Raw genomic sequence first — 22048 nt, 5'->3', positions numbered from 1 at the left:
GGCACCTAATGTCCTTTCTGAAAGGGAGACTGACCCTTTGGCAGGGCTCGTGAGTTTTAACAAAGACTTGAAACAGCGTGTTGCTTTTCCTTCTTTATCCGTCTTCCCTGGACAATGAGCCCAGGCTGGTCTCCCGCTTGGCCTGGGTCCCCTGGAGCCAGCAGCCCTGGGTGGCTGGCATCAGGGGCTGTGCATGAGGTACCTCTCCAGCTGGGCATCTTTCCAGGAGTTGGTGGAGTGAATGGTGAAAATTGGGGTACTTCTCTGCTTCCCCATCCTCTAAGGCAGAAAAGCACAGTTGCACCTCCAAACCAGAGGGAAAAGGCAGGTGCATCGGAGGGCGGGGGCGTTGCTGGTCCACAGAGCAGGAGAGCCGGCAGGCAGAGGCAGCTGGCATGAGCAGACTGCCCGTGTGGGATCCCCTCCGCTCCTGCCGCCCTTCCTGTTTCTCTTGCAACTGGGACATCAGGTAAGAAAATGGCGAAATTCTGTATTTCTTTATCTCTTTTTCTCTTTTTTTCCCCAAAGAACTTATAAAAATGCGAAAATAGAGCATGGTTATTTGGGGATTTTTATTTAGCAGTTGCCTGCATTTCAGCACGTTTCAGGCAAACCCATACACTGTGGTTCCGACCGGCCTCAAATTACACTTCCTCAAAATAGAAACGTTCTCTGTGAAGAAGTGGACAGGGAGCGACTGCCTTGGAATGGATCCAGCCCTGCTCCCCAGGGGCAGAAGCCCAGGTGCCCCAGTACTCGGAGGGCAGGACGCACCCTCCCATGGCCATTTGGCGGTGGCCCTTGTGAGAAAGGTGGAGAAAGTCCCAGGAGCCACAGGAAACCCGTCACGCGTGTTCTCAGGATCTGCCTGGTGGTTTTGTGAGCCTCCGCTGCATCCCGTCAGCTCTGCACTTAATGGATCTTTTCACAAATGACAGCGAAGGGGTCATCAGAGCCCAGCTCAGGCTGCTTCTTGCGGCTTGCTGGGTGCCAGGGATGGGTCCAGCAGAGGCGTCCCCTGGAGCTGGGAGCAGAAGCCTCCAGCCTGTCATGGCATCTGAGCAGAGAACAGCTCGCGGCACGCCGTCAGGGCTGTTCTGCACCTGTGATGTTCACTCCGAGGTTTCTTCACCACGTGCCAAGCTCTCAGCCAGGTGCCAAGCACGCGGGGCTAGTGACGTTCACTGCCCTGGCCCTCGCGGGGTCAGAGAATAATCCACAGTCGCCCCAGCGAAGACTGAAGTACAGGTGTGGTGGGTGCAGTGAGGGAAAGCGCTCAGTGCCCTGCGGGTGTGACATGGCCAGGCCGGGTCAGGGTGAGGCGGCCGGGGTGGGGGCGTGCTATGCCAGAGCAGAGCCTAATTTTCCTGACAATTTTGAGATTTTGCTCATCATGGATTTTTTTCACTTAATTTTGATGTTTAAAAATATTGCACTTACTGATTGTTGACTTCTTGGTGCTCCCTTAAATTTGAGATGAGTGCCTCATTGTCCTCAGCCTGGCCCTGGCCTTGTGACTCGGGGAGACTAGACGAAGTCTGGGGCGGGCGGAGAAGATGCCCCCGAGGCAGGAGGGTTGATCTGCCACCAGATAGATGCACAACATCAAAGAACAGGGAGCAAATTCCAGAGAAGGGACTGCACGCACACGGTTGTGGATGAGGAAGGGGCCTTGGTGTGCTCACTGTGAGGGGGCGTCGTGGGCAATCAGGGGCTGGATGAACCCCGCCACTCAGGGCAGTGAAATTTCAGCTCTAATTACTTCCCAGCAGCGTGCCCTGTTTGCTCTGTCTTTGGCTCCCTAGGCCTTGGCCGCTGGCCTGGCTTTGGAGGTGAGAGCAGGGCACACCAGGCAGTGGGTGTGGCCTCGCAGGGGGCTCGCCGTCGGGGGCCTGTGCTCCCACTGCATCTCCCACGCACGATGAGGTCCAGCTTTGTGCTTCTCATGCTCTTCTCCAAGGAGTGACCTGGAGGGTCACCCAGCTCCTCCGGGCCGTTGGACATCCAGGTCAGAGAAGAGTCTCAGCGAGCACATTCCTCAGGCTGCTCTTGAATCCGAAGCGCTGCTTGGGAGGGGCACATTCTACTGGCCAAGTTCATGGTCCGCTCCCCCCAGGACCTCCTGCCTGCCCGGCTCCCAGGGCTCTGTGGAGGCCACACAGTGCAGGGCAAAGCCACGCCTGCCGCCTCCCCCTGGGTTCCGTCTGGGCTTAGGGCTTGAACTCCCCAAGCCAGGTTGCCTCTGTCCCTTTTTTGACGATCTCCTCAGCCCCGAGTAGAGCAGGAGTGCGGCTGGCTCTCAGGACACACCTGCTTATCTCCAGCTTCACGGTTTTGTCCTCGGGTCCCTTAATGGAACAGCTTGAGGGAGTGGGTCCTGGATTAAAATGTGTCTCTTTGGTGAGCCTGTGTGTGACCAAGGTCACTGAAGGGGACAGCCTTGCAGGGATGGGGCAGCCCCCACATGCCAGTGGTGCAGGGGCGGCCCTGACCTCGTAGGGCACTGCCTTTATCACAGGCGGGGCTGGCGTTGCTGTGGGTCTCACCCCTGCGTGTGTAGCTGGGGGCCATCCTTATTCCTGCAGACAGCATGGCATAGACCATTCCCAGGGCAGGCGGCCTGGTGGGAACACAGCGGGCTCAGCGCGCCGGATCCCTTTGTTCCTAGGGCATCCTACACTAATCTTGCAGTGTCTGCCTAGGCATCTAATGTTGGGGTGAAAAAATGAGTAGATGATGTTGATGTTTATTAAATGTGCTTATCTACGTCCTAAGTTACATTGCCTCTCATCCCTCAACCGTTTTGAGACAGGAGGAGTTGAGGAGCTCCGGCGGGCGACTCTGTGGCCATGGCCAGTGGTGGTGGAGAGATCTGAGGGCTGCATGGAGACCACCAGGTTCCCAGGGGACCCTGGGCAGGCCAGAGCTGAGCCAGTGGGGAGGCCTTTTGAACTGGGGACAGCCTTGCTGCCCACCTCTCCCCCAGCATCTCCTTGCGCTGGGGCAAAGGAGGTCACTTAGCGCACAGACCCTTAAACGTGGGGCTGCCTTCCCCTGCCGCCAGCCTGAGTCCCCCTCCCTCCAGGGGCCAGTCCACGCCCAGTGTCTACAGCTGCTCCTTTGCCCTGCAGAGCCACCGACGCCGGAGCACTCAGAAGGGCCTCATCCACCCTGCAGTTCTGGTCCCCAAGGGGAGGGGCAGGAGCCCAGAGGCTATAATTCTGGCTTCACAGTGATGCTGATGGGCCGTGGGCCAAGAGGGTTGGCTTCATCCTCATCTTCCCCTCCCCCGCCTGCTCTGGCCGGTGGCAAACACGGCTTCTCTCACACACATAGTGTAGTGGTGCCTTCGTTATGTCACTGGCTCTTGGGACAAGCTGGGGTCACTAGCGCCATCTCACAGCTGGGGAGACTGAGACCCAGCTTTGCGGAGTTTGCCTGCTGCCACGTGGGGAGCGAGCGCTCAGCCACACGCATGCCCCGACTACTCTCCGCCCGTCTCTGAGTGCGCTTCTGACTCTGCCGTCTCCCTCCTCGGCAGCATCTTCGGAAGGTACTTGCTATGGAGGCAGCAGGCACCCAGACCGTGGGCGTGGCCTTCCTCTCGCGACGGAGGATGCTGGGCGTGAAATTGACGAGGGCGCTTGAGCTCCGCCCACAAATGGCGTGCTGCCTCCTCGATGTGAAACTGGTAGAGAAAGAAGCCGTTCGAGTGTGTCTACGCATCCCTCCCACTCTCCTTTGTGCCTTCCCATATTGAGCCAACCCTCGTGCCGTGTCTCCCGTGTGCCGGGCACCATACTGAGCCCCAGGGAAGAGCAGTGGACCTCGGGTCCAGGGCGCGGCGCTCTCGGGGCTGGGCGTGCTCTCGCTGCTTCCTTTAGGCCAGCTCCTTGGTGGAAGCAATCGGAGCGGGAAGCACAGCCTCTGACTTTATACCATGCTTGCCTTGGTGATGACGTTGTCTCAGGGCTGGGCTGTGGCTTATGGTCAGCTGTGATACCTCGGAGACTGCTGGGACTAAGATGTCCGTGGTCAGCTATGGGTGTCACTTCCTATGAGACCTTTCCAAGCCAGAACAGTGGGTCCTGGGTTAGCTTTTATAGTAGCACTGTGCCCAGGGGACTCTTGGGGCTACCCTTCTGTCACATACCTTACTTGTGACAGATGGATTTTCAGTTAAGTGGCAGCGAGGATGCCAACCTGGAGTCCCGCTATCTGTATCCACACAGGTACCTCCTTCTCTGGTGCCTTTGCATCTGCTCAACCAGGTGGTGTCTCTGGGCATTAGGACACTGACTGAAATCCTGTGTTGCCTTGCACAAAAGAACTCTGCTGTCCCCATCCTGAGCACATGGTTCTCCAGGTACACACAGAGCAGCCGGATCCAGCTTCGGGCAAGGGTAGCGGAAGTCACAAATTCCTCTCTGATGTATTTGCACAGAGGCAGTGGGCTCCAGTGTCTGAGCCCCAGGAAGGCTAGGACGAAGCTCAGACGGTCCCCAGGGCCCAGGGTCCAGTCCCCATCCTCCACCACCCCAAGGGAGCTCTTTGGGTACAAAGGAACAGCTTCCCCACAAGGTGACACAGACCTCCTTGGAAACTGGGGACCCAGTGCCCAGAGAAATGAGAACATGGTGCCAGGAGAGGCCGAGACTGACTGTAATTGCTGGTGGACATGTCTAGAACAAGCACCTCAATTTTACAAGAGTAATTCTAAGAAAAACTTTGGTTAGCTTTTGTCTTATAGGTGATTTTAATTTTCATGATTTTAATTTTCCCCGTATAAATATAGTGGACATGATTTTAATTTTCCTGGCATAAATATAGTGGACTTCCATTGGAACCCAGGAGGAACTAAGTTCTGGAAATTCATTAGTAATCTCCTAACCCTGAAAAAAAAATGTGTAAGGTCACATATAGTCCTCCACCATAATGTGGGCATTGGATGCAGGAAAACTTTGGATCTCTATTTTGGGGGAAGGTGTGACCTACGCTGGCCCATATGGTGACGTGGTGACACGAACTGTCTTGTAAGGGTCCATGGAGACTATGCCTTGATGACTCGTGTTCTTCTTTCTTTGTTTAGCTACTAACTGGTCAACATTTTGGTTGCGCTTGAGGCCAATTTGTAGGATGGTTTCTGGGCTGGGGAGGGGTGGGGGATGACATGGTCAACCCCTCAGCCTGGTCCTCTCTTTTTGGGAACGTCCAGATCTGCTGAGGGATGAGCTGCCTGAGCACCCTCAATGACCAGGCGCCCCAAGAAGAAATACATCCAGATTCCAATCCCAAGATGCCTCAGGGTCGCTTATGAAATCAGCAAGAGTGATGACCAGTGCCCCCAGGTTCTCATGAGCCAGGCCGCTCCACTCCAGCCCAGCATCTGCAGGGACTTCCTTGCTCACTGTACTCCATTCCCAACCCAGAGTTACTGGTATCCTGGGGAAGAGAAAGGGGATTGTGTCGTGCCGCATCAACGGCTCCCGTTACACCCAGAAGAAAATCCAAACTCTCTACTGTGGTCTGGAAAGTTCTCCAGGGTGTTGCCGCCCATCCCCTCCCTCGATGCCTCTGACCCCACCTTCTGCCATCTTGCCTTCTCTTTCTCTCCTCCAGCCACGTGAGCCTTCTTGCTGTGCCCACACACACCACACCCACACCAGGCCTTCAGCCTTGCTGCTCCCTCTGCAGGGAATGCTGGCCCAGATCTGCAGTGACCGGCTCCTCACCTCACTCAGGTCTCCTCGTTCGTTCGTTCCTCCCCGCTCAGAGCACTCCCTGGACCCCTCCCTGAGCCAGCTCCCTTTGCCAGCCCTGGAGATCTGGTACCCACCCTCCACCTTCCTCCACGGCTCATCCAGCACAGCTTTCTCACTCTGCTCTTTGTCTGCCTAAGCGTGGTACTCCATGAGGGGTGATGCCTGCAGCTCAGCTTCTAGAATGTGCCTTGCTCTGAGTATGTGTCCTGAGAGTATTCCGTGAAGAAATGAACAAATACTAGAATGCATTGCTGGTGGGAATGTGAATTGGTACATTTCTGGAAAACCACTAAAAACTATTTTCTCATGAACAATTGATGAGAAATCATTGAATGTAGAAAGTTAGAAAATACCAATTAGCAAAGAATATTAAAAATCACTTGTCACCTCACTGCTATTATTCGGCAGTGGACCCCATAGTCTTTTCTGTGTGTGGAAAGATGGTTGCGTTGTTTGTAATCTGCTTTAGATGCCTTACCAGTCTGTTATGATAAACCCTTAAATGGTATGAAGTACATTCCTATAAAATTACTTTTAAGGACTCTATTGTATGGAGAATTTATATATACACACATATATGTATAATTCTCTACTTTTCTGTCGTTGGACATTTGGTTTGTTTTCAACAGCAATGTGCAACCTTATGGCTAAATCTTTTGCGCACCCATGATGGATTCTGCTGGAAGCAGAATCTTTGGGTCATGCATTTTTAAGGATTTTGATAATATTGCCAAGTTACCCTTTATGAAAATGAAACTTTTACCCAATTTATCCTATGACCAGCGGTGTTGAAATGCTTCATATCTCCACTCCTTGACAACACTATATATTATCATTGTTTTTATCTTTAACAATATAAGGCAAAAATGATCTCTCAATTTTGTTTTAATTTTCCTGTCTTTGATTACTAATAAGGTTGAACATCTTTTATATGTTTATTGATCATTTGGATTTATTCTTTTGGGAATTGCTATTCATGTCCTCAGTACATTTTTTCCCTCTTGAAATATTTGTCTTTGTTATTCCTTTGTAAGAAAGCTTTATACATTAGGAGCATTAACTTCTCTCTGTTGTATATGTTGAAAATATTTTTTCCTGGTTTTGGCTTACCTTTCAGTTTCAAAATTGTGTTTTTCACATATGGATATTTTAAATTTGTACAATTCAAATCTAGCTATCTTTTTTTCTTTCTAGTTTCTGCCTTTGGAATTGGACTTAGAAAGAACTTCCCCATTACAATTTATGTAAATGGTACTTTATGTTTTCACTTAAAAATTTAAATCTTTAATTCCTGTAGGATTTGTTTTAATATGTGATATGAAGTAGAGCACTGATTTTGTTTTCTGAATGAGTGGCTGATTGTACCTATATTTTTACCAGTTAACCATCTTTTCCCCATTGATATAAAATTCCTTTGTGAAAAATGTGTATCTATGTTTGGGTCTGTTTCTGCACTCCCTATTTTGTGTGTCACTGTTTTAATTATTGTACGTTTCTGCAATACATTTTAACATCTGATCAAGCATCCCTTCCCCTTAATCTTTCTTTTTTCCCTTTAAAAAGGGATTCTTGGATAATTTTTACTTATTTATACTTTCAAATGAAACTTGAAGTCAATGTGACAAAATATCAAAAAAGTTTTGATGGAATTTTGATTGGACTTGGGTTGAGTTTAAAGATGAGATGAGTGAGGATTGACCCGTGGGTGGTAGACAGCCTTCCTGTCCAGGAGCCAGGGCGTCCCCTTTCATCACTCCTTTGAGCGCTTTTTTATGTTCACCCATCATTTCCTGTAATATTCTCCATATGGGTGTTACGCATGTAGAAAATAGTAATGCCATTAAGAGCCTTAAAAATGTTAATTTCCTTTCGTTTAGTAATTGCACCCTGTGATCTATCTTAACAATGTGAACAAAGTCTGGGCATAAAGATTTTAGTTACAGCATTATCTACAATGATTAAAGCATTGGAGACACTCTAAATTAACAAGAATTGGGGGACGGTTACACAACTTTGATACAGTCACAAGTCGAAATATTATGCAGCCTTTAAAAAGATATTTATAAGCTATTTGTGGAAATTAGTTTAAATGTTACATAGAAAATCATAATTGAACTTTGTACGGACACATTTTGTGTATACCTTCTCTATGCATCATAAAAGAGAAAAATGTACTAAAACGTTAATAAGAGCGGTGATATGTGGGAGAGCAGTTATGCATGGTGACTATTTTTGACTTGTTCTTTTTTTGTACTTTCTAACTGTTCTGCAGTTTGCGCGTATTGACGTCCTCCCCTAACTGGCGCAAAGCCAACGTCTACGGGAGGTGAGCTGCGACCCGCGCCTTCCCCCGGCGGGCCCGGTCGTGCGGCGCCGGCCGGTGCAGTCCCGCGCGCGGCCGGAGGGTGGCAGTGTCCGCTCGCAGACCCGCCGCGCGGCCCGCTGACCTTTGCCAGCCTCCGCAGCCTCTCGTTTATCACTGATCACAAGAGTGGAATGAACATATTTACTTGTGTTTTGCTTTCCACTTATAATATCTAGTGGCATGGGAGGGAAATGAAAACAATTGTTCATAGGGGAAATTTATGAGCTTCATCTGGCTGCGAGATTTCCGCAGTTGCCCCCGCCGCCCGGGGACGCGGATGGCTCTGCATCTTCGGGCGAGGAGGAAGGCGCTCGGGTGCTGTCAGCTCGGGCTTTGGCGGCGGTTGCCTCTCTACAGCAGACCTCTCCTTCCCCTTGAGTTTGAGAAGAGCCCGAGGCCCCCCTTTTGGGCCTCTCACATCACTTCTGGGGCGTCAGAGCGGTCCCCACTTCATGCTCGGCCCTCCACCCGGTATCTGGACTAGCCGGCTTTCCTGACTATCCAGGGATGTCCTCCAATTCCTTCCCGGCAGTGAGCTGGGGGCCCGGCTCTGCATACCCTCACCGATCTCAGGAGGCCCCTCCAAGGTCGCGATGGGGATATGGGGGACTGGGGTGGGCGGCGTGGGGCAAGTCCCTCCTCCTGAGGCTCCAGCAGCATCTGAGACCTGTCGTCTCACATCCAAGATTGGGGTGGGGAAGCCTGAAAGCTGAGGGCTTTATTGGAGATGCATGCCTCCAGGAGTCTGGTGTTCTGCCTTTCTCAGCATGGCAGAGAGCAGTGCGAGGGGATGGGAGCTGCTTGCTGTGACCCAGAAGAGGACAGGTTAGTGAGCCTGTGGTGTTTTCAGACCCCTTGGGCCTCAGACTCACACACTTGCTTCCGGGAACCTGGAACCAGCTCTGCCTGAAGCCCAGTGCTAGGTGGGAACACCCATGAACTGAGCTGTGCTGTTGCCCTGATGAACAGCCCCTACCCAGGTTGTGGACTGGGCCACACCCAGCCTGGGCAGAGAGGCGCCAGGCGCTTACACTCCAGGTGAGGCTGGAGGACTGTCCAAGCAGCTGTGTGCATAAAGGGGAAGCCAGGCTGGCTGTACCGGGGGCCGTAAGACCAGAAGCAGAGAAGAAAGATTATGAACACACTGCTAGTGTACTTTGATGTGGACACTTTGTATCGCTTGAGGCATGTCAGTGTGTATGTGTGTTTGTGGCGGGGCTGCCATGGGAAAGTGGTTTGTGGTTGTAATGGATCTGGGATTCTGTTCTCTCTCCTCCTTCCTTCCTCTTTCTTTTCTTCTCTTCTCTTCTCTCTTCTTTCTTTTTCTTTCTTTCTTTCTTCCTTCCTTCCTTCCTTCCTTCCTTCCTCTCTCTCCCTCTTTCTCTCTCTCTCTCTCTTTTTCCTTCTTTCCTTCCTACCTTTCTTCCTTTCTTTCCTCCTTCCTCCCTCCCTCCTTCCTTACCTTTCTTGGCTGGAGGAGGTTTTCCTGAGGTCACTGTGCCCTTGGGAGTGCATGAATACAAAGCCCACAGGGTCCTCACTCCCTGACAATACAGTTTGCTCTTGGCTGGGGCTGCTCCAGCTCTGTGCCTGCGGGCATGTGACAGGGTGTGGCGGCTGCAGTGAGAAGTGTCAGGTGAACAGGTGAGCCTTGGACACCAACTGGCCAGCCCAAGGGCCTTGTGGGGTCTTGGCCAAGACCCTCCTCTGCAGCTGCACCCTCGGCACCCACACGTAGGACCTCAGGTTCCCTCAGCATCAATGAGGGATCAAGTCTTCATTGAGACAGAGCTGGTTTCCTCCCAGTGAGGTTTTTGTTGTCAAGAACAGAAGAAAGAGAAACTGGTCCACCCTATGTCTTTGAGTGGATATTTAAAGACCTTGTGTCATCACCAGCCAGGACCCTGGTTTTACATTTGCTGGTAGACGGTGGTCTGGTTCCGTCTTGGTGTCTCACGCCCCCGGGACCCTCTCTCAGCTCATTATCATCCACCACATTTTCCCAGCAGTCTTACAATCAGATTATTCAAAATTGCACTGCTTTATTGCATATTGCTAAACTCCAAGACAAGCAAATACCCAGATAATGAACAATTATTTATGACAAATTATTACCTTTACATATAAGATGAACAGTGAAGGTGACTACCTCTCCCTGAAAAATGGGTGTGCAGTTTTCACGTGGAGTTTAGCAAGTGCCGGCCGACGGTTGGGTCTGGAGGGTGCTGTGTTTGTTCCGCTCCTGCTGGCAGTTCAGAGGGCGGGTGTACAGGCCGAGGGCGGCCTCTAGCTGGCGGGAAAGCCGTTCACTCTTTTACTGAAGGCAGCTGTAGTCCCATCTCAGCCTGGAGCCGGGCAGTTTCCGTGGGGCTTCTTGCTTTCTTGGTATCCTTTGAATATGTAATGATGAAAGCTCTAAAGAATGTGACACGTTTCACTAGTTGCACTTGCATTTTAGTTTTAAAAATTGTGTATTATTTCAAACGGAACTTGACTTTTTAAATTATTCGTGGACTCACTAACGTATGGATTGCTTATTTCACCCCATCTCCACGGTTCTCCCTGTGAACAGAATCCTCTCTCAGCTAATTATAACATACAGTATTTCCCCAGCAGTCTTACAATCAAATTATTCAAAATTGCATTTCTTTATTGCATATTGCTAAAACCCAAGACAAGCAAACATCAAGATAATAAACAATTATTTATTGCAAATTATTACCTAATATATAAGATTAACAGCTTGTAACTATTAAGATTAATACATGAGGTAAACTGTATTTATTATACTTATTTTGTAGCAAATATCTTTGTATAAAACATATGTTTATGTATTGCAATTAATGAGAAAAAGTGTAAGATTAACAATTTATGTTGGGTTTTGTTTTTAGATTTATGCACACTGTAAAACTTATTTATTGCACTTATTAAAAGTATTTAATGATGGACTTTTAGATGCTATATTTTTAATGTGCAAATATAAACTAAAGGAGTATTAAATTACAAAATGGAAAATTATAACCGAAGTCAAAGAATCTAACTATTTTCTGCTATAAATCTGCTTTAAAAAGATCATCACTGGAATTACCGAATCTTTAAATAGTGGCCTTTATAGTACATAATGAGTTCCAATGAGTTATCCTTTGAAAGGCTTTTTTCATCATTAAAACTAAACTCAACATCTTGCTCTTAAAGATAAATGTAGCTAACAGCATAAACAGCAGAATCATTTCATTTTATGAAGAGAAGTTGAATAACATTGGTGGGAAGAGGCGCATGGCTGGACGGGTCCCCTAAAGGTGAGGGAGCAAGACCAGCTGGCAGGAAAGGCGGAGCCCCAGAACGGGTGGCTACTCGGCTGAGAGGCAATGAGCAGCCTAGGGGCTGAGGGGCAGACGTGCATCTTTGCCGCCCTGGCTCGCCTTCTCGATGGAGATGAGGCAGGTGTAGCCAGAGCCGTTTCTCTGCCACGGAGTTAGAAGAGGACACAGACAAAGGTGGTGGTGCTCAGACTAGTAAAATAGAAATGGGGCTCTGAGCATTTCTGGCCTCGCCAGGGTTCAGAGGCCCCGGCTGCTTTGCAAGGCAAGGATGGGAGGCATTTTCTAGAAGGCTGTCGGAGCAGAGGAGCGGAGCAAAAGAAAGCCCTCAGGGAAAACCTGCCGGAGTTTTGGGTCCTCATTTTCGTGAACGTTGTAGTAATGAGTTATGGAAATGAGAAATTCCTGGTTTTTTTGTGGAGAGAATTCTCCCATAGCCCAGGGCTGCTGAGAAGAAGCTCTGCTCCTGTGCAGCGATATGTCCCCTGCCTGCCCATGGCCAATGGCCTAGACCTCACTTGTATTCTCTCCACGCGCTGGGTGCTGATTCCTGAACTGGGGTCTTGTCCCGCCCCGTTGCCTGTGGGACCCTGAAGAAGCTGGATTCAGAGTCAGAGCACAGCTTCCAAGCCAGACAGCACAGACCCCAAACTGTGGTCCCTGTGCAGCTGCCCGGGCCCACTGACATGCCATCGTCCCTCTGACTGCTGGGCGGGGCCTAACAGGGAGTTGCAGGCCGGCCTCTGCACAGTGATGCGCGGGTCGCTGCCTCGAGGCTGGGGAGCGGCTCTCTTCTCCTCCAGGGCCACCTGGACTCTGGCCCTTCCTGGAAAGAGGAGGAGAAGGTGGAGGCAGAGGTGGGGGCGGGTGGGGAGGGGAACAAGCTTCCAGGTCCCTCTGCGCAGGTCTCTGTTCACTGGTGGAAATCTGGTGACTAAGAAGAGGAATGGTCATTTACTCAGCAGTTTGTATTAATTGATTTCAGATGAGGAAAGCGTTTCCCCCCCCCACAAAATTTATTTTATTTGTAGTATAGGACACATGCAAAGCTCCTCTGAAAAATGAATAGAGCACATAAAACTCTCCATTCCTTTGTGTCTGGAAGCATCGTGGGTGCTGTTTGGCGCTCCTGTCCTGGGGCGCGCCGGTCAGCATCCTGGGCGCCCTCGGGAGGGGGAGCATGGGATATGCGTTCTGCCTCTTCCTCCGGGGGGGCTGCCTGCAACCAGGGTGGCAAGGGGAAGGGGCAGCCTGGAGGCTTCTGTCTCTGCCATGTCCCCAGACTCCCGCTTGGGACGAATGCAAACACTCCCTTTCTTCTCATAGACATCGGTTTATTGACCCACCTGCTCACTCATTTCTTCATTGGTTAATGAATTAATTCATTTGTTCATTAGTGAATTTGTTGGCCCATTAGTTAAGCAGTTCATTCCTGCTTATGGTCATTCATTCATTTATTCGTCTATTCAGCATCGGTTCATTCAGCGAGAGCCTGCAGCTGCCTCCTGGGAAAGGGCTCCGACCGAGCCCCAGCCCCGGTTTTTAGGGGTGGGGACCTGGGACAGCTCTCTCTGAGTCAGGGTCTTCATGAGACTCGGCAGTGGTGCTGGTCTCTGCTCCCAGAGACTCTGCTTCTCCAAGCTTCCCCAGGGATCTCCTCTCCGGGTGGCTCCCTGCCGGGGCTGGGCCGTGCACGGAGGACCAGAGGACCGCGGCTCAGGGAGGTGTGGGCTTCGGCCGTGGAGGGAGTGGGAACTGAAAACCCTCCCCCTCCTGAGAAAGGGCAGATGCTGGGCCTTATTCTCCTCTGGAGTCCAAGGAATCAGACTTCTTCCTGTGCCCCTGAGAGTTCACCACATTAGAATGGTCAACGTCCCTTTAAGAAAAGCTGTGAACATTGACAACAAGGTGACCTTATTTCAACCCATCAAATTGGTCAGTGTTTGTCGACTTGGTAGCATGTGTCAGAGGCAAGGAAGCGCACCAGTGCTGGCGGCTCGTGGGAGTAACAAGCGGGTTCCAGGAGGGCAAAGCATGCTTTCTTTTGACCTGGTGAGGCTCCTGTAGGAATGTATCCCGAGGACTTGGTTACAAATGAGCACAGCAATTTGCTACAGGTGTGTGTGTTGTTACAGCACCTGTGTAAAAGAAATAACCAGACAAAGCAGAGATATCTAACCACCGAGATGAGGCGCGTGAACCATCTCACATTCAGCAGAAGGGGGCAAGAACCGGGGAGTTGAATGGTGAGAACCAGGGTTTGAGAGCTGCTAAAATTTGGTTTCTTTCACGGACAGAGGACACATCTGGACAAGGAGAAGGAGGGGCCTGGTGGAGGGGGCGAACCTCACTCGGAAAATGCTCCCTGGTTCCCTGCGGGAGGCCCTGGGCTATTCTTTATCTTTCTGTCCCCCTGTTTGCTTTAGCAATGCATTTCAAGTGTGTGCTCTCAGTGTGAGCGGCCCGTGACACCGGAATTCCACTGTTAGGAATGTCTGCAGGGAATAATCCTAGATGAAAACAAAGAACCATGTGCAAGGATGTTTATCGCAGCTTTATTTTTGACTTTTTCGTATAGAAAACAAAAAATGCGCAAAGTAGCATGAACAGAAGAATGGACCCCCATGTACTGGTTCCCCAGATCCAGCTCCCGGGCCCCCTCCAGTTCCCTGGATCATCGAAGCAAATCCCAGATACCGTGGCATTTCATCCCATCGGTAATTCTGAACGCTTCTCGAAAAGATAAGGACTCCTTAAAAAATCATGAGCACAATACTTCTCTCTCACTTTCAAAGTAACCCAAATTCCTTCGTTTTGTCCAATATCCAGTCAATGGTCAATTCTCCCTACTTGTCTCATAACTTTTCTTTTAAACCGTTTCTTTGCAAACAAAGAAACAAAGTCAGGTAAAGTCCATCCATTGCAACTGGCTGACAGGACTCATCTCTCTCCGTCTCCAAGTGCCCACCTCCTCTCTCTTCCTCTCTCCCCTTGGAAGTTATTGAAGGAGCTGGAGGAATGTACTGTTTCCCACAGACTTGATTTTGCTGATTGCTTTGTTTTTGTATCACTTACCATGTTCCTCTGTCTCGTATATCCTGTGACTTTGTCACCCACAGAAATCACAGATGTTTCCATTTAGCATTAAAGCTATTGCAGGTGTCTTGAAATATAATTTGTACTCATCTCCACTTTAAAATGATTGGACTTGCCCCCAGACCTTGCTACTTGATAAGTAAATGAAGATACATATATATTCTTATGTCACAAATTTGTTTTTTGTAAAATATTTTGATAAATGTATTTCAATAGTTTGTAATCTATATGTTTCATTATTCTGAGAAGGGGTCCAGACTCTTCACCCAGATGGCCAGCGGGGCCAATGGCTCCAAAGGGTACAACCTTCCATTATTTTACTAAAGCTGCAAAATGATTGCATTCTAATTGTATTCATGTCTTTTTAATTCATTAGCTTGAATACTTTTTTTTTTTTTTTTGGTGAGGAAGATGGGCCCTGAGCCAATATCTGTTGCCAATCTTCCTCTTTTTGCTTGAGGGAGATTGCTGCTGAGCTAACATCTGTGCCCGTCTTCCTCTATTTTATGTGGGATGCCACCACAGCATGGCTTGACGAGCTGTGCTAGGTCCGTGCCTGGGATCTGAACTGGTAAACTCTGGGCTCCCGAAGCGGAGCTTGCGAAGTTAACCACTATGCCACCAGGCCAGCCCCCTGGAATACTTTTTAAGAAGAAATATCCATCATCAACTATTTGGTTACCTTGATTTTTAGGGATTTAAAAAAATGAAGCTTTTTATTTTGAGATAATTGTAAATTAAGGTGCAGTTGTAAGAACTAGTACAGAGAGATCGCATGAACTCTTTCCCCAGTTCCCCCAGTGGTAACATTTTGTGAAACTGTAGTACACTATCACCACCAGGATATTGACGTCGTTCCAGTGGACATACAAAACAGTTCCAGCCCCACAAGGATGCCTCACATTGCCCTTTTTCAGCCACATGCATTTCCTTCTTGTTCCCACCCACTCCTTAACCCCTGGCAACCACTAATTTGTTCTTCATTTCTGTAGTTTTGTCATTTCTAGAATGTTGTATAAATGGAATCATCCAGCTCATAACCTTTGGGGACTTGGTTTTTCATTCAGTGTAATTCTCTGGAGATTCATCCGTGTTGTCGCTCGTCATTGCTGTGTAGTATTCTATAGTATGGCGTACCACATTTTGTCTAATGATTCAACCCTTGAAGGACATCTGGATTATTCCAGCTTTGGGCTATTATGAATAAAGCTGATATAAACATTTGTGTACAGACTTTTGTGTGAATATAAGTTTTCATTTCTCTGAGATAAACGCCCAGGGGTGCAATCGTTGGCTTTATGGTAGTTGCATATTTAATTTTTTTTAAAGATTGGCATCTGAGCTAACATCTGTTGCCAATCTTCTTTTTTTTCCCTCTTCTCCCCAAAGCTCCCGAGTAAGTAGTTGTATATTCTAGTTGTAGCTTCTTCTGGTTGTGCTCCGTGGGACGCCGCCTCAGCATGGCTTTAGGAGCAGTGCCATGTCCGAACCAAGGATCCAAACAGGCGAAACCCCTCCTGCCGAAGTGGAGTGCACGAACTCAACCACTCGGCAATGGGGCTGGCCCCTATTTAATTTTTTAAGAAACTGTCAAACTGTTTTCCAGAGCAGCTTACCATTTTACTTTCCTGTCAACAATGTAAGAGTGACCCAGTTTCTCTGCATCCTCATCAGCATTTGGTGTGGTCACTCAAGACATTCTGACGTGTGTAGCAATATCCATTGTGGTTTTAATTTGCATCTCCTTTAAAGGCTAATGATGTTGGTGCTGGCCCCGTGGCTGAGCGGTTAAGTTCGGGCACTCCGCTGCAGGTGGCCCAGCGTTTCGTTCGTTCAAATCCTGGGCGTGGACATGGCACCGCTCATCGAACCACGCTGAGGCAGCGTCCCACATGCCACAACTAGAAGGACCCACAACGAAGAATATACAACTATGTACCAGGGGGCTTTGGGGAGAAAAAGGAAAAAAAATAAAATCTTTAAAGGCTAATGATGTTGAACCTCTTTTCTTTCTTTCTTTCTTTTGAACATCTTTTCTTGTGTTTATTTGCCGTCCGTATATCCTCTTTGGTGAAATGTCTCTTTGTTTTTTGCCCATTTTCTAATTTGATTGTTTGATTTTTTTTAACTGTTGAGTTTTGAGAGTTTTTTTTATGGTCTAGATACTGGTTCTTTCTTAGATATATGATTGCAAATATTTTCTTCTGGTCTGTAACTTGTCTTTTCATCTTCTTCATGGTCTTTCGTAGAGCAACAATTTTTAATTTTGATGAAGTATATTTCATCAATTTTTCCTTTTATGAATCATGATTTTGCTGTCAAGTCTAAGGACTCTCTGCCTAGCCCTAGATTCTGAAGATTTTCATGTTTTTTACTAAAAGTCTTATAGTTTTACATTTAAGTCTGTGATCAATTTGAGTTAATTCTTTTGCAAAGTGTGAAACTTAGATCAAAGTTTGTTTTTTTGGTCTATGGATGTTCAATTTCTCCAGAGCCTTTATTAGATAGCTTTTGCGTCTTTGTCAGAAATCATTTGGGTGTATTTATGTGGGTCTGTTTATGGGTTCTCTATTCTATTCCATTGATCCACATTTCTGTCCTTCTGCCAATACCACACTGTCTTGATCACTGTAGCTACATAGTAAGTCTTGAAATTGGGCAGACTGATTCCTTCTACTTTATTCCTCTTTTTCAAAAACTGTTTTAGCTATGCTGGTTCCTTTGCTTTCCAAATAAATTTTAGATTAATATTGTCTCTATATACAAAAAAAAAATCTTTCTGGGATTTTGAAAGAAATTACCTTAAGCCTGTATATCAATTCAAGGAGAATTGATCTCTTTACTGTGTTGCATCTTCTAATCCGCGAGCATGGTGTGTCTCCTCATTTATGCAGATCTTTGATTTCTTTCATCAGCTTGTGTAGTTGTCTGTACAAGTCTTGTACATGTTTTGTTAGATTACATCTCAGTATTTCCTTTTTCTGAGCAATTATAAATGTATTATATTTAAAATTTTGGTGTTCACTGATAGTATGTAGAAATACAATAGATTTTTGGGTGTTTATCTTGTAACCTGCAATCTTGCTGAACTCACTTGTTATTTCTAGATTTTTGGGGGTAAATTTCTACATAGATATTCATGTCATCTGCAAATACAAACAGTTTTGTTTCTTCTCTCCTGATTTGTATGACCTTTTTTTTTTTTTTTTTTTTGGTGAAGGAGATTCTCCCCGAGCTAACATCTGCTGCCAATCTTCCTTTTTTTGTGTGTGAGCTGCCACCACAGCATGGCCACTGACGGATGAGTGGCGTAGGCTCACCGCTAGGAACTGAACCCAGGACGCTGAAGTGGAGTGTGCCAAACTTAACCAGGAGGCCACTGGGGCTGGCTCTTGTATGGCCTTTTATTTCCTTTTTTTTTTTCATTACTGCATCAGCTAGAACTTCCAGCAAAATGTCGAATAAACGTGACGAGAGCGACACTTTGCCTTGTTCCTGATCTCAGGGGAAAAACCTTCAGTCTTCACCAGGAAGGGCAACGTTAGCTGTAGGTGGCTTGTAGATGCCCTTTATCAAGCTGAGGATGCTTCCTACTGTTCCTAGTTTTCTGAGAGCTGCTTCTTTTTTTCAATTTCATGAATGGGTGTTGAATTATGTCAAATGTTCTTTCTGAATCAATTAATGTTATCGTATGGTTTTTATTTTTTAGCCTGTTTGTATGGTGGATTACTGTGGTTGATTTTCTAATATAGAACCAGACTTGCATCCATGGAAGACATTCCATTTGGTTATTGCACGTAATTCGTTTTACATATTGCTGAATTCTTTCTGTGAAGGATTTTTGCATCTGTCTTCATGTAGTTTCCCCCCTTCCTTCTTTCCTTTCTTTTCCACTCTTTTTCTGGTTTTCATATCAGGGTAATACAAGCTTTATAATACGAATTGGGAAGTGTTCCTTTCTCTTTATTTTCTGGAAAAGTTTATGTAGAATGGTGTTAATTCTTCTTTAAACATTTGACAGAATTCACCAGTGACAACATCTGCACCTAGAGATTTCCTTTTGGGAGTTTTTAAATTACAAATTCAAATTACTTAATCATTATAGGGCTATTCACATTATTTTTTTCATATTGGATGAGTTACGGCAGCCTGTGTTTTCCGAGGAAATCAGTCCATTCCATTTTGTTTCAGCCGTCAAACCTACACTGCAGAGTCGTTTCTGGTATTCCCTTATCATCCTTTTGATCTCTGCAGGGTTTGTGGTGATAGCCTCCGTGTCATTTCTCGTATTGATAGTTTGTGTTTTCCTCATTTTTCCTTTCTTTGTCAGTTTTGCTGGAGATTTGTCAATTTTTTTGATCTTTCAAAAGAAGTAGCTGTTTCATTGATTTTCTCTATTGTTTTTCTGTTTTCGACATCATGTATTTATGCTCTTAATTTTATTTCCTTACTTCTGCTTTCTTTGGGTTCATTTTGCTCTTTTCTAGGTTCTCAAGGTGGGAGCTGAGATTATTGACTTGAGACCTTTCCTCTTGTCTAATGGATGCATTAGTACTAATAATTTCCCTCTCAGCACTGTTTTAGCTGTGTCCAACAACTTCTGATAGCTGTATTTTTATTTTCATTCAGTTCAACGTTTTTATAAATATTTCCCTTCTTAACCCATGGGTGATTTAGAATTGTGTTGTTCAGTTTCCAAATGTTTGGAGAATTTTCTGTTGTCTTTCTGTTACTGATTTTCATTTGGTTTCATTGTGGTTGGAGAGCACACTCTGTATGGTTTAAATTCCTTAAAATTTGTTGAGGTTTGTTTCATGGCCAAGGATGTAGCCTATTTTTGTATATGTTCCATGGACACTTGAAGAGAATGTGTATTCTGCTGTTTTGGGTGGATTGTTTTATGTGTCAATAAATTCTTGTTGGTTGACGGTGGTGTTGATTTTTTTCTGTATCCTTATTGGTTTTCTGTCTAGCTGCTGAGAGAGGGGACTTAAATTACCAACTAATGGTGGGTTTGTCTCTCCTTTCAGTTCTGTCAGTTTTCACTTATATTTTGCAACTCTTTTGTTTAACATACACACATTTAGGATGTATACACATGTATGCAAGAATGACGCATACAAGAATGTATACACATTCCTAGTAGATGGACCCTCTTATTCTTATGTATTATCCTTTTCTCTCTATGGTAATTTTCTTTGCTCTGAAGTCTATTTTATCTGATACTAATATAATTACCACTTTCCTTTGATTACTATTTGAGTGATATATCTATTCCATCCTTTTGCTTTCAGCCTGCCTATATGGTGTATTCGAAGTGAGTTTCTTGTTGACAGCATGTGGTTGGGTCACGTTTTTAAATCCATCTCTGCCATCTCTTTTATTGGTATATTTAGACCATTTACATTTAATATAATTATTGACACGTTAGAGCTTGATTCTGCCATGGTTGTTGTTTTTTCTTTTGCAGGGAAATATTCACCCTGAGCTTACATCTGTTGCCAATCTTCCTCTTTTTTCTCCTCCCCAAAGCCCCAGTACATAGTCGTATATTCTAGTTGTAAGTCCTAGTTCTTCTCTGTGAGCCACCACCACAGCATGGCTACTGACAGACGGGTGGTGTGGGTCCATGACTGAGAAATGAACCTGGGCGGTTGAAGCAGTGAGAGCACCAAACTTTAACCATGAGGCCATCAGGGCTGGATTGCCATTGTTCTTTTTGTTCGTTTGTTTTCTGTGGTTTGTTTCTGTTTTTCTTTTTTCCTGTCTTTCTGTGGGTTGCTTGAACATCTTTTAGAATTCCACTTTGATTTATCTGTAGTGTTTTTTTTTCTTTTTTTTTTTTAATAAGTTTTTTTTTTTTTTTTAAAGATTTTTTTATTTTTTCCTTTTTCTCCCCAAAGCCCCCCGGTACATAGTTGTGTATTCTTCGTTGTGGGTTCTTCTAGTTGTGGCATGTGGGACGCTGCCTCAGCGTGGTCTGACGAGCAGTGCCATGTCCGCGCCCAGGATTCGAACCAACGAAACACTGGGCCGCCTGCAGCGGAGCGCGCGAACTTAACCACTCGGCCACGGGGCCAGCCCCCTTATCTGTAGTGTTTTTGAGTGTATCTCTTTGTATAACTTTTTTAGTGGTTGCTCTAGGTATTACACTCTTTATATACAACTTATCAGAGTCTGCTGGTGTTGTTATTTCACCAGTTTGAATGAAGTATAGAAACATTATCTCCCTTTAAGTACCTTTATCTTCGCCACTTATAATATCATTGCTTCAAATACTTTCTTAACATACATTTAGAACCACTTCAAACAGTGTTATAATTTTTGCTTCAACCATCAAACATGATTTGGAAAACTCAAGAGAAGGGAAGCCTATTGTATTTACTCATATTTTTGCTTATCGTATTCTTTCTTCCTGCTTGATGTTCCACCTTTTTTCTTTTACAGAGGTCTTTCTGTTGAGAGAACTTCCTTCTGCCAGTCTTTTAGAGTAGGTTTACTAAGGACAATTCTCTGAGTTTACCTTCACTGAAGAATGTCTTGATTTTCCCTAATTACTGAAAGGTATTTTTGCTGGGTATAGAATTTCGGGTGAGCTGTTCTTTTCTTCTTCTTCCCCTGGCTTCTGTAGTTTCTGATGAGAAATCTACTGTTACGCTAATTATTTTTACCCTATATTAACATGTCATTTTTTTTCTTTGCCTTTAGTTTTCAGAAGTTTAATTACAATGTGTCTTGGCATGGGTTTTTTTGTATTTACACTGTTTGGGTAAACTTAGCTCCTTGAATCTATGGTTTTATATCTTTTGTCAAATCTGGGGAGTTTTCAACCACTCTCCCTTTGAGTACTTTCTAGTACCATCCTCTTTATCCTTTCTTCCTAGGACTCTGATGAGATGAATGTTAGGTCTTTTGTTATAAATGCACAGGTCCCTGAGGCTCTATTATTTTTTTCAGTCTACTTTTTTCTCACTGTTGTTCAGATTGGGTAATGTTTATTGTTCTCTCTTCCAGTTCACTGATTCTTTCCTCTTTCCCCTCCATTCTGCTCTTAAGCCCAACTACTGAGCTTTTATTTTGGTTATTGTACTTTTCAGTCCTAAAATTTCCTTTTCGTTCTTCTTTATAGCTTCTAGTTCTTTGTTGAGACTTTTCTTCCCCATTTTTTAAGGTGTGCCTGTAATTGCTCACTGAAGCATTTTTTTAAATGATGATGACTTTAAAATCCTCATCAGATAATTCTGACATCTCTGTCATATTGGTGTTGGCATCTGATTGTGTTTTTCTCTCAGTTTGAGACTTTCCTTTTTTGTGATATGATGAGGATTTTTTTTATTGAAACCTGGGAATTTATGTGTCATATTATGACACTCTGGATCTTACGTAAGCCTTTTGTTTTAGATGGTTTTATCTAACATCACTCTAGCAGGGGAAGAGGGGTGCTGCCCATCAGGTTTGGCTTCACATATTTTGCAGTTCTGTTATTTGGTGCATACGCATTTAGG

General features: G+C 46.0%; 1 long non-coding RNA gene across 2 annotated transcripts in view; it reads left to right on the top strand.

Moving 5' to 3' along the window:
- The first annotated feature begins 286 nt into the window (after nt 1-286).
- The window catches only part of LOC138915692 (uncharacterized), a 170535-nt gene continuing 148773 nt past the window's right edge, over nt 287-22048 (top strand). Inside the window, exon 1 of one of the 2 annotated variants that reach the window (XR_011421805.1) lies at nt 287-469. This is a non-coding gene — a long non-coding RNA (uncharacterized lncRNA). The remainder of the gene's footprint in view (nt 470-22048) is intronic. The other variant, XR_011421806.1, reaches the window with a different exon arrangement.

Source organism: Equus caballus, chromosome 10 (assembly GCF_041296265.1).
Source record: "Equus caballus isolate H_3958 breed thoroughbred chromosome 10, TB-T2T, whole genome shotgun sequence".
NCBI classification, from domain to species: domain Eukaryota; kingdom Metazoa; phylum Chordata; class Mammalia; order Perissodactyla; family Equidae; genus Equus; species Equus caballus.
Note: the sequence above shows the minus strand (reverse complement) of the source record. Positions and strands in the feature narration are given on the sequence as shown.